The 12,096-nt window shown below is 46.2% G+C and overlaps 1 long non-coding RNA gene across 1 annotated transcript; it reads right to left on the bottom strand.

Moving 5' to 3' along the window:
- Positions 1–8,685: 8,685 nt before the first annotated feature.
- Positions 8,686–11,810, bottom strand: LOC137147625 (uncharacterized). Its single transcript, XR_010918265.1, has 2 exons — positions 11,484–11,810; positions 8,686–10,832 (listed from the first exon to the last, which is right to left on the bottom strand). It is a non-coding gene; the product is annotated as an uncharacterized lncRNA (long non-coding RNA).
- Positions 11,811–12,096: the final 286 nt, after the last annotated feature.

Genomic DNA, 12,096 nt, shown 5'->3' on the forward strand with positions numbered 1-12,096 from the left:
TTACTATTGCACTTTAAAGCATTACATACTTTCCAAAATGATGGTATGCAAAATAAGACTACAAAATCTACTGTGAACAAGTATGGCTTCTTCTATTACAAAAACAAAAATCAACTATGTTAAACTTAAGTTAACTTAAGTGTACACTTAAGGAGGTGGGGAAATGTACATACAGTTGTTTATATGTTATGTTATTCATTGTGTTGCTTGCTGCTTACTAAGTTCAAATCATGCAACTTTGAAAGCGTGTCATATTTCTAAGTGCACAGGCAGATTTTTAAAAGCATTTCTTCTGACAGTGCTCTCATAAGTAGCAGGATTACTTTATTTAAGTTTCAGTAGATACTACTGAATGGACTAACTAAAAATACTAGTACAGTCACTTGGAAAACTACTACATTCATGCATACAACACATAGGAGTCCCTCCAAAATAATGCATCATGAGTGGTTCAGTCTACACTTAATTACTGGTCCCCAAAATAGCTAACAATTCCTAATAAAAAAAAGAGACTATATCTCTACCTATTCAAGTATTATACATATCAAAATGCTTGTCCATGTGATTATGTCACAAAACTAACCAGAAGTCCCTGAAGTTGCACTGACAGAGTTGACAGGCCATATATGACGTCACTGAGTCTGGCGTTACCATGGCAAGTAATTTATTGATGTTTATCGGGAATGAATAGATCAAAGGCAGCCAGATGACAGGCGATCAATCAGACATCAAATCAAGGATGGCAACAAGCCAAGGAAACCTTTTTCCATCCCACATACCTCCATTATGGTAAAATAATGTTTTTATTGGGTTTCCCCCCACCCTCCCAACTCCCAATTTGGCTTTTCCAGAAAATGCTGCTGCAGTTTAACAGGAGTTTACATTCAAGGCATAAAGAAACAAAACAAAATCCACAAGGGCAAAGCTCAGAAAAGAGTTTCTTAAAAGAAAAAAAAATAGGGGTAATGTATACCCAGCATCAAAAATACCGGCTAGTCATCAGACACTACACAGACCCCTTTGCATTGGTTTCCTTTGCAGCTCCCTAGTTTGGGCTCATAAAGAAAAATCAACAGGACTAGGGGAAGAGGTTGCCAAAGAAAGTGACCAACTAGGCAGATCTGTTGGTCCAGTGGAGGTGTCTCCTGTGCAGTATAAGAGGAAGAGGGAGAAAGATAAACTTGGATGAAGGAGTCTTGTCTATGGTTTGATCTTAAAGTAACATTGTAAACCTGTAATATCACTCTGTGCCACTTACCACATACACACAAATACGAACATACACTAACTGTTTACAAATAAATTACCATTGGCTTTCACAAACTGCTTGCGAGTGTGTGAAAGAAGGGGATGGAGGGTGTATGGGGAATGAAGGGGAGAAAATCAAAGTGGGTGCCAAAGCAGGGATGGGAAATGAGCAGCATTTACCTCCCTTTTCTTCCACCCCCATAGCCATACACATCTTTTCAACATACAAATCTACTATATCCCTCGTTTTCACGGAGACGTCCCCAAAACAGAACAAGGGGAGGGGGAAATAGGGGAGCTTGGAATAAACCAAAAAGTAGGAAAAAGACTATCCTGCCTTCCCCCCAGCACCCAAGGAAAAAAAGAAAAAGAAACAAGCCACAGTGGTGTATCCGCCTGGCCAAGTTTACTCTGCAAAATCCAAGGCGTGCAACGTGCAATCCCGGGAAGCGAGGCAGAAGGGGAGCTCAGCGCCAACCCAACTCGCTCTGCCCGCCGGAGCGCGGAGCGGTTATGAAAGAGACAGAGGCGAAGCGAAGCTAGAGAGAGGAGAAACAAACCGCCTCGTACCTGCTGCGCGCCGGGGCGCTTGCTGCTTCCTCCTCGGCATGCTGAGCTCCTGCCGCCGCCGCTGGGGCCAGGAGGGGTGGGCTGCTTCGGGGCGGGGGTGGGGAGAGTTGCTTCAGCCCCGGAGATCCGGTGAGCGCCGCGGCTCCAGGCTCGGCTGGGGGGTGTTGCGGCTGTGCATGCACGATGCCGAGGAGGCGGCGGCGGCGGCACGCAGGGGGAGGGCAGCCCGGCTGCCGCGGGCAGGCGAGGAGGAGGAGGAGGAGGAGGAGTGGGGGGGGGGAAGTTTGACAAATCGCCCCAGAGGCCGGCGGCGGGGAAGCCCCCCGACGAGGTACGCGCCGCAGGAGGGCCGGGGAGCGCCCGCAGTCCGCCCCGCCCCGCCCCGCACGCCCGGTGCCTGGCCGGGCTCGGAGATCACGGCATAAAGAAGGGGGGGCTCCTGGCAGGAGTCGGCAGAGCTTCAGGCGGCGCTCCTCGCTCCCTGGCTCCGGCTCCCGGCTCGGCGCTGGAGCGGCGGCGGCGGCGGCAACAGGCAAAGCTTGAAGGGAAACGAGATGATCGCAGTGTCACTCCAACTGGCCCGCGGAGCCGCGCGGCAGCGGGGCACCGAGCTCCCCCCGGCCCCCGGCCCGCGCCTTCACTCTGCGCGCCGCGCGCCGCAGGCGCCGCCAGAGGGACAGGCGGCCGGGGGCCCCCTCCCCGGACCCCCTGCCCCCGACAGCCGCGGGGATCCCTCCCTCGTTGTGCCCACGCGCCGGACACCCCCCAACTTTGCCAGCCATAGTCAAGGGGATCCAGGCGCCCTCTAGCCAGTGACCCCCCCCCCTCCGCTTTCAGCGGCTGACCCACCCAAGCGAGGGGGACAAACTCCAGCCCAGCGTAACCAGGGAACCCCCCCTCCGCTCCGGCCCTCACTTCTCCCCCGTCATCCGCGGGGAGCCGGTTCCCCCCTGCACCGTCCCTTCCCTGCCGCCCGGGGCACCCATCTCCTGCCCCCCTCGCCCGGCGAGCACACGTCACTGCCACCCCGACCCGGTCGAGAGGAATTGGGGGGGGGCGGACCTCATGTTCCCATTTCACCCCAGTTACAGGGGCGGCGGGGGGGGCTGAGCCCGGAGACCCAGTGCAGTCGCCACCCACCTAAGCACTTGAACCCTCTCTCCATAAAGGCCTGATGTGTCAAGGCAGGTCCGCTCCCTGCACGGGGACAGCGAACCACTCATGGGCGAGGGAGAGGAGCCAGCCAGCCCGGCGTGACTCCGGCAGGAGCAGCCCTGCTACCGGGCAGTGACACCGGGGGGGGGACAGCGGACCCTCTCCGGGCTTAGTGGTGCTTTGGGGCTCTTCTTGCTTTTCTTTTTAAACAACCCCCCCCTCCCCTTTCCCGGCAGGCTGGAGCATTAACTTTGATCCTCCCTGCCCCCCAGTGCCTTTAAAAAATACAACACAGACACATCAACAACCCCACCCACCCCTGCCTGCCTGCCTTCCCCCTCTTCCCCTCCCTCCTTCCCAACTTACCAGCGTGCTCCGGCTGTGGGGAGCTCGCCGGCTGCTGCTCCTCCAGCAAACGCACATCCAGCGCCCCGGCTCGCACAGCACACACCTGGCTGGCGCCAAAGCAGCGAGCGACTCCACTTTGCACCTCTCCGTCTCTGTGCGCGTCTCGCCCAGTAGCTCCGGCTGGAGGGGCGGCTCTGGGAGGTGGTAATGCCTAGGTTTCTATTCTTTCAATCTTTGCAGTGCCCCGAGACGCCTTCGGCGGGGAGACTGGGCAGCACTCGCTTGCAAAAAGTCTCCCCCTTCCCGCCACACACACGCACGAACTCTCCTTTGAAGATCACTTTTTTGGGGGCAGGGGGAAGGAAGGGGGGGGGGTCCAAGTTCATTGGTGAAATCCTGGGTTTAGCGAGCGCTGGCGAATCGATGCGGTGTGAGTTTGATTGTGTATTCCTGGCTTGCAATAATGTACATCAGAAAAGAGGGGATGGACTCTAACAGTGTTTCAAGTGCTTGACGAACATGGATCAGAAGCTATTGCCAAACACCTTCTTGGCTGCCAATTGCACCCCCCCCCCACCCCCCCTCCTTCTTTGTGTGGCTGATAGATATTTAATGACAGCTACAGCACATCACAGACAATCGTCTTAGTCCCAGATGCCTTCTTTACTTAAGAGAAGTGGAGCAAACACCAGTAGCAAATAATTTTCATCTTTTTTTTTTTAAACAGGGATGGGGGGGAAGGATGATCTCACTTTTACGGTAAGATCAGAAAATCTCCACTCGCCCCCATTCTTCAAGATCTGGGATAATTCCAAGTACCTTACTAAGTGCAGATGTTCTTGCGTCTTCTCATCGTATAAAGCCGCCTTGCCGTGTCTTTGCTCGTGCTTCTTTTTTCGAGTTGCAGGAAATTCAAATACTTTACATGAAAGGGTGAAGTTTTGGGGCCTTTTTTTCTATTAATATTGTTAGCTGTTGTTGTTTTTTTTTTTAAAGCCGATCTTTAGGATGAAAAAAAAAATCGCAATCGCCTAAAGTCCCCAGGAAATTGCTACTGTTGGGGGGAAAACGAAAAATTTCTTGCACACAAGAAAATGGTGAGTTGTCAAATGCCGCGTGTGCTGCCAAATTCGCTCAGTTCCATTTCATTGATATTTGCTGGTTTCTTCTCACAGTTCTAGTCTGACCGCAGAGGCAACCATCAGATCTGCTTAAGAGACTACACTGAAACGTTACCCCCCATACACACACACACACACAAATCCTCTCTGTGTGTGTGTGTGTGTGTGTCTGGCTGCGTTGTTTGCACCAGGAATAAGCGACTTTCACTGAATCGGGATGTTTTTAGCCCAGTCTCTCTCTCTCTCTCGCTCGCGCGCTCTCTGCCCCCCACCCCCTTTGCTGGTATGGCATTGCATGCCGTTAGATCCGCCCTAACATCTGTCCGTCTAACCATTGGCGCATCCATCAGTGTCACACTGACTGCACATTGCAACGACAACACATCAGACATAACATAGACTGTGATTCAATACAAATAACTAACACACTAAACAACTTAACCAGGAAGGAGGGTTCAGCCGCAGCATAAGTGTTTACAAATGTTAGACAGGCTCGGAAACCATCACGGACTAGGCGTTAATTAATAACTCGTTCTTCTTTTCCCCCTCCTCCCCCTTTAAATACAAACTAGGAAATAGAAAACCTAAATCATTTAGCATAATCCTAAAGGATACATAATTGCCAAAGTCAGTGCAGAAGGACTGGAGGAATAGGCAGGGTCAGCGTGTTAAGCGCTCAGACCAGACGCAGTCTCTGTTTCTTCAGGGGAAACCGCTAAATCTGTATCAAATAAAACACAGATACTAAGTAATGTATAAACTGCAGTTTTAAAGGACCTCTAGCCCAGGCGGATGAAGTTCTGTAACTGACACTGTACAACATGGAGTATTTCACTTAGTATCTCACTTGGAACGTGAGATGCTAAGAAACTTTCACAATCACAACTGAATTAAAGGGAAACATAACAAAACTTTGGCTGCTTGATTACTGGTTAAAACAAAAACCAAGATTAGAACTATGTAAGATATGGATTAAAATATGCTAGAGATGTACAGTAAAATAAAAGTAGTAATGATTTCAGTCATTTCCATATTTCAGTCATTTGTAGATGTGAGAGAGCAGATACTTATCTTAAGACAGAAAATATGTTAGTTTTCTATTAGATGGCTCCAGGGCTTCCTAAGCAAAATTCTGTAGCAGCCAATCATTATTTTCTGCCAGTCCAAGGAGTTTTTCCCCAAGTCTGCTCATCTTTCACCACACCTTATATTACACATAAACTGCATGCTGCAGTAGAACCTTACTGCTTTGACTGCACAGTGCATGGCATTGAATACTGGACGCTGGATCAAGGATCCAAGAAGGCTTATACAAGGGGAAAGGGTTAAAGGTGTTTTTATGCATTGCGCTCCTGCAAGAATCGCAGTTACCCTTATTTTCTTCAACTATAAAGACTTCGACTAGGTTCATGTATGTGCTGACATTTTTCCTGTTGCAGTTACACTCATGTATATATAAATATATATATACACTGGCATGCATTTCTTAATTTTGTGGCCAGCAGATATCAAAGAGCAGCTTTCATTCATGCATAAATAGATAAATACTTGAAAGATGCAAGCAGCTTAACGATATCACTAAGAGACTTTTGTAGGAAAACCATAACCACTATTGAATTCAGTGAATTTTTTAAAAACATTAAAACATTCATCTTGTTTTTAGAAAGATCAACAATAATTTATGAGAGGTAATAATAATAATGCACCATTTTGAGATCAACCCTTTTTAATGTGAGAAAGTAAACTTTCTGTAAACAGTAATTGGTGGGCTTTTCCCTGTCGAACTAGAAATAACTCACTCTCTCTCTCTCTCTCTCTCTCTGTATATATATAATATGTATAGTATAAAGTATCCAAACACTCAGCAACTTGTAGAACAATTTGATGTGGTAACTGTTCACATTTTTTTTAAAGGAAGAAAAAAAAATCCATTGAACTTTCCATGAGACAAATTACAGACTAAAATGCATATTCTGTAAAGTGCATCAGCTTCTTTTGGGGTCACAGTCTATTACATAAGATCAGAACCCGTAATTTTATTAAGTGTAACATTTACAAATATAATGCATAAAATCGATTACTATACAAGCTATAACCACAAAGACTCAGCACATAAGATTCAGCCCTAAGCTTGATTTTACCGGCAGTTTTTAAAACAAAACACCTATTATTTATCAGAAAAGTTTCATAATTAGACAGCCATCACTTCTGAACTTCACATCTGTTAAGAATGTTTTATAGTTCAATAGTGTCCACAATTTGCTGGCCTTCTTTGGCTGTATATTTTCACCATTCATTTCATTTTCCTGCAGCATAGTATAACAAATTAAGAAACCAACCTGTTAAAACCAAAGTGAAGGAAAAAGAGGTACCACACTGAACCGATAAAGTCTCCACTGAAATTAACTATTAATGAGGTTAACAATACATGAAGAAGATCAATATTCAAGTGTATTAAACTGATGAAGAAAAAATACCTTTTAGAAAGTAATGTAATTTGCTATTTCCTTAAAGCTTTTTCTTTTTGGGGCAAGCTATTGCTATTTAGCCACTCATTTAGAGGTTTGTGGATAAATGTAGGTGTAGCTCCTTCCAGAGATTGATTTGTTATTATTGGTTGATTGCTTTTCAGGAGGTTCACACCCGATGTGTGAACTGCTTGCTCTTTGACTGCTTTCCATTTAGTCCAAATAACTTTCAAGTTGCTAATACCTGGTTAATTTTTGGCGTCTTCATTCTCTGCAGTGAAGGCAAAAGAACGAACCTTAACTGACCTAGTCTTCACAAGTTGACTGCCAATAGCAGTGAATTAAAGCATCTAAGAAGAGTTGCACATTAATGTTTGGGCCTCTTGAAAGGCTAGAAGTAAGATAGTGATAAACCAATATGTGAACAGAGTTAATGAAACAGAAAACACCATAAATAGGGAATCTCAGGAACCGGTTCTTATCATGCAAAAGAACCGAGGCATTGCTATCACTGGAGAGTTAGTGAGAGAGAAAAATTTGCTAAAGTACCTTGAAGAAGTAAAGAAGACAGAAGAAAATAAGTTTGTTGTGGAAGAGCAGCTTAAGACTATTTTAGTTCTTCGTATACTCATCTTTGATTAATTACTGCTATCTCATAGAAGCCCCCAAAGAAGGAATGAGCTATCTAAACAAGATCTAGCTATCTCTTCCAGATCTGGCTTAATGTGAAAGATGCACTTATTTACATTGGAAGCACATATTGTGAAAGACCTATTTGCAGTAGCCGCATTAAAGTACCTATTGTTAACTTTGAAAGTTCTCATACCTCGTTTAATACAAACAACATAATACAGACAATTGCCATATGCCATCGTTTTCTTTTGTTCAAGAGAGAATTAACTTGTATTTTAAAAGCTTTGTGACTCATTATCGAAATGTAAAAAATGTGTAGAAAGTACCTTGTTTTCTACTGGCTAAGAACAAAAGAGTAACATGTATAACAGCCTTATAATAGATTAATACGTATCTGACAAGTTTAAGTTAAAAAACAAATCCACCACCAAACACAATACTCCTGTTTTGTAAAAGCAAAGTATTGGCTGTAATAATTATAACTGCAATAATAAATCTGAGACGAGATTAAATAAATGTGGTAAAATCTACACAACTTTATTAGAACACAATTTTTAAAAAATGCCTGTGAATTCCCAAACCTCCTGAATACATAGGAATAAAGGTTTTCCTTCGGGCTAAAATCTTTGCTTGAATGTAAATTGTTTTGGTATCTGAATTTACACAGCAGCCAAGTTTGTTTTCCTTAGTCCAGTAGCTTTGCTTTAACGAACCAGATGTTTTGTCTGTAAATTCTCTAAAGGACTTTTACAGTTCTGACGTTAATAAGCCTAAAAAAAAAAATCAGAGCTTGGATGTTAATGCCACTTTGATCAGGTTAGGGCATCTCTGAGAGTGCATTTGATAGGAAAACACGAGAATGTCACAATCCTAATAGTTTGAACTATTCCTTCTAACCCTCAGCTAATATTTTGTAACATAATTTGCCTCCATAGGAAGCTGAAAATAATTCCCCGCCCCCAGACTTTAAACGTATATACAAAGAGCCACTGTGGAGAAACTGATGAAAAGAAAAAAAAACCTGAGAAGGTGTTGCAGGCAAACTCCTGTACCATTTTTAGCCTTTACTAGCAGGATCTCCGCGGTCTAACAAGAGAGGTGGCTTGCTTTAGTACACCGACACTGAGTTCCAGTTTCCTAAATTTCACTCTAGCATCTCTCTGCGCTATTCATACACATGCCCCCAGAGCGATTTTCACCAAGAGGGCATGCAGGCGCGCATTTAAAAGTGACACCTTTTATCTCCAACTTATCGCACTGGATCTTGGGGGCAAATAAATCTTGCTAGTTTTTTTTTTTTTCAAGCCAGTATTACTTTAATAGAGAGTTTATACAATCTCTGCCATAGTCTTTTACAAGCAGTTTAAATTCTGTAGCAGCGATTCCTCCTGCAAAGGGGACACTGCATTGATCTGGCCCCTCTTTGGACTGCTGCGAGTCTCATAAGTAGGCTCAGAGGTTCTTTCCCAATGCTTGACATCGGTCATGAAAGTGTACTGGAGTAACTCACTCTTCACACAGCATTCTGACTGAGTCTAACAAGTCAGTGAATTAAACTTAGGCTCCAAGACAAGTTTTCCTTTCCTAACCTGGTGTGCTGCTGCTGCTGCAGCCTTGCCTTTCCCCAGAGAAAAGTTGGGAGCCTTGGGCGTGTTAAGAGGGCTTGTCGCAGTATGATACATTTCAGCCAAGGAAACCAGATTTGTCCCTTGATCCACACGGAGCTCCTGAAGAAAAGGGCTCATGGAATGAATTCGGGGACAAATTTCCTCAGGCGTGCAGCCGTAACCCTCCCTGCTTCCACCCATCCGGCTGCCTTCTCACAAACTGGGTTGCTGGAACACGAAGTGTCACTCTGATCTGACCTGATCCCCTCCCCTCCCCCCAAACGTCTACTCTCTTTAGAGGTGCTGCACTTCGTGGTAGGTTTAAAATACAATTCAGACTAGTTGAATTATAACTTTTTCTCAAAAGGATCTAAGGTCTCGGAAGAAACAATTGGCCGCTCCTTTGAAAAAAATAAGCTATTTCAGAGCTATTGTAGCATAATGTATTAACTTGGGCAGTAGAAAAATCTTTGATGAAAAATAGTTACAGGTCTTGGAACTTGACCATATGTGACAACAAAAGTTATTGTGTTAGCAGAAGGGCTTTAGTTAATTTTACCTATACAAGGTTTGGGAACGCCTTTGTACGGACCGGCAGTGATCCTGGAGCTGTGCAGTTTGAAAGGTATTTGAAGGAAGGGGAGGAAAGGACTTCCTTTTTATTTCTTGCGTCACCTGAAAGTTTTCATTGCCCAAGTAATGCAAATTGCTCTTTGCAGAACGACACCCCGCATAGAACAACTCGCCTGTGATTTAATACACTAAAGATTTTGCAGTGCATAGATTCACCTCTCCCTTCTTAATTAAAAAAATATCCTGAAGTTGGTACTCGATAAAGCGTAAACCATAACAACATCTTCCTTTCTGTTTTGACTAGGTGGGAGATACTCAGTCGTCAGACATTTGAATCGTCTGCCAGTACGTTTTGTTATTTTGCGCATAAAAAAAAAACCAGATTGAGATGATCATATGTGGGTTTTTAAAAAAAAGAGAAGTTCTCATTTCCTAAAAAACTTCATGATCTGCCAATAAAGTGTCCTTAACTGGCTTATGATACAGTGCTGAAAGACATAGGGACAGCATTGATTAATTACTGGCTAGCCAAATGAAAAAAATATTGCAAAGGATCTTGTCGCTGCCACCAATCAGCATTCGCTTCACAAGAGGAGCTGAGTGGTTTCCCCCTAGGGCATCCACAGGCAAAGGACACCGCTGTCTATAAATTAGTCATAGCTGAGGTAGCCAATACAAGAGTCAAATGCGATCCTTATTACAGGTAAGTCTGCGGAACACGATTCCCTCGCGAATGCACCTGTCCTGCGTGCAGCAGAGGCGTTCCCAATCTGAGGGCTGCCCCCTAGGGACGTACGTTTGGAGTCTGTTCGAGTTTCCATTAGAAACCATTTCATCGCAGAGCCTGGGGGCTGGTCCGGCGTGAGGCACTCACTGCTCCGTGTGTGCGTTGTGGTTTCAGACGGCTGTTCTGCAACTCAGAAATGGCGTTGTTCTCAGGAAGGACATTTTGCAGGCCCTAGCGTGGCATACTGCCAGTGGGCATGTAAAACACTTCCAGCTGACATACTGCGTCGTCAGTTGTGCTGCCTGGACGTGCCCAGTCACTAGCCTTTGATAAGGATTGCATTGCAGTCTGTATGAGGCGTACAGCACCTGGATGGTGCGGACTGGAGAGAGGGAGAGTTTTAGAGAAATCGTCAATGGTCACGTGAAAGCCCCTTGCAAATGCATGCCCATGGCAGCTTTAGCATGACCTCTGCGAGATTAAAGGGCCCCCGTGTTAGTAAATATTGACACCACCGCGTGCAATGGCTCCGACCTCCGGAGAGAACCCTTCATATCAGCGACTTGCGGCTTACAGCACAGGAGTTCCTCAGACACCTTCCTCGGAGAGTCGGGCTCCCCCCCCCCCCCCCCCAAAGCAGCGTTACAAATAACAGCTACATTCCGGGCATGCTGGTGGCATAACATCAAGCGCAGAAGCCAGAGCCTCAGTCAGTCCCGTCGTGTCCGGGTGCTGCGGCCGCTCTGGCACTGCCAGCTCTCACCCGGGCTGTGTTGAGACAAGCAGAGACTCAGACTTGCTAGTGGTACCGGGGCTCCCCTGGAACTCCCTGCAGTCACCTCGCCACAGGTCGCGTGTTTGTCTGGCACGCGCGCCACCGGGCTAGCCCCGCGCACTACGAATGCACTGGGAGCCGTGAGCATCCGTCACTCAGCCCGTGACCTCAGCGTTCCCAGTAGACCTGGGGGGCACAGCACACCCTTGCCGGCCGTGTGTGTGTGTGTGTGTGTGTTTGTGTATCAGAGTCCCTCACCCCTTTGCCAGGAGAGCTCCGCCACTTCATTTTCCCCCAGCCCCTGCAACAGTTGAGTGCTGCTGAAGTCACTCCGGCGATTGCTGTCCTAGAGACGTTTACACTGGTGGCTCTGGCTGCTCCAGGGCAGCTCGGCGCACCAGAGAAGAGTTCTCCTGTTAACCGGCGTGACTGAGCGAAGCTGGGCGCCTCGCAGGCTCTTAATCAGCAAATAGGGGCAGCTGCTCCTGGCCACTCAATCTGGAGGGAAATAGCCAGAGGGGTGTTTGAAAGAGAGGGCGTGGAGGGGAAAGTTTAGCGAAAGGGAAGGGAGGAGGTACACTGAATAATTCCAGGGTCTCTCCTGCCTCATTCCTCCTCAGGACAACCCTTAAACGGACCCATGATCTCTCGGATTTAAAACACTCAGGAAAATCCCAGGTCTGTTGCTTCATTCTGAATGACATAACATGATGCGAAGGTATTCGCAAAAAGCAATGAATAAATTGTCTCCGGTTCTCTATTAATCAGGCATCAAGGGCCTGAGGGTTTGCTGACAAGCACTTCTTTCTTTATGATTTAATTCGGTCCTAATACCAAATCCGTTAGAGTCCGGAGTCCTAAGCAATTTTAT

This window comes from Emydura macquarii, unplaced genomic scaffold, assembly GCF_026122565.2.
Source record: "Emydura macquarii macquarii isolate MOO-44397 ecotype Brisbane River unplaced genomic scaffold, CSIRO-AGI_Emac_v2 contig_561, whole genome shotgun sequence".
Taxonomy (NCBI): domain Eukaryota; kingdom Metazoa; phylum Chordata; order Testudines; family Chelidae; genus Emydura; species Emydura macquarii.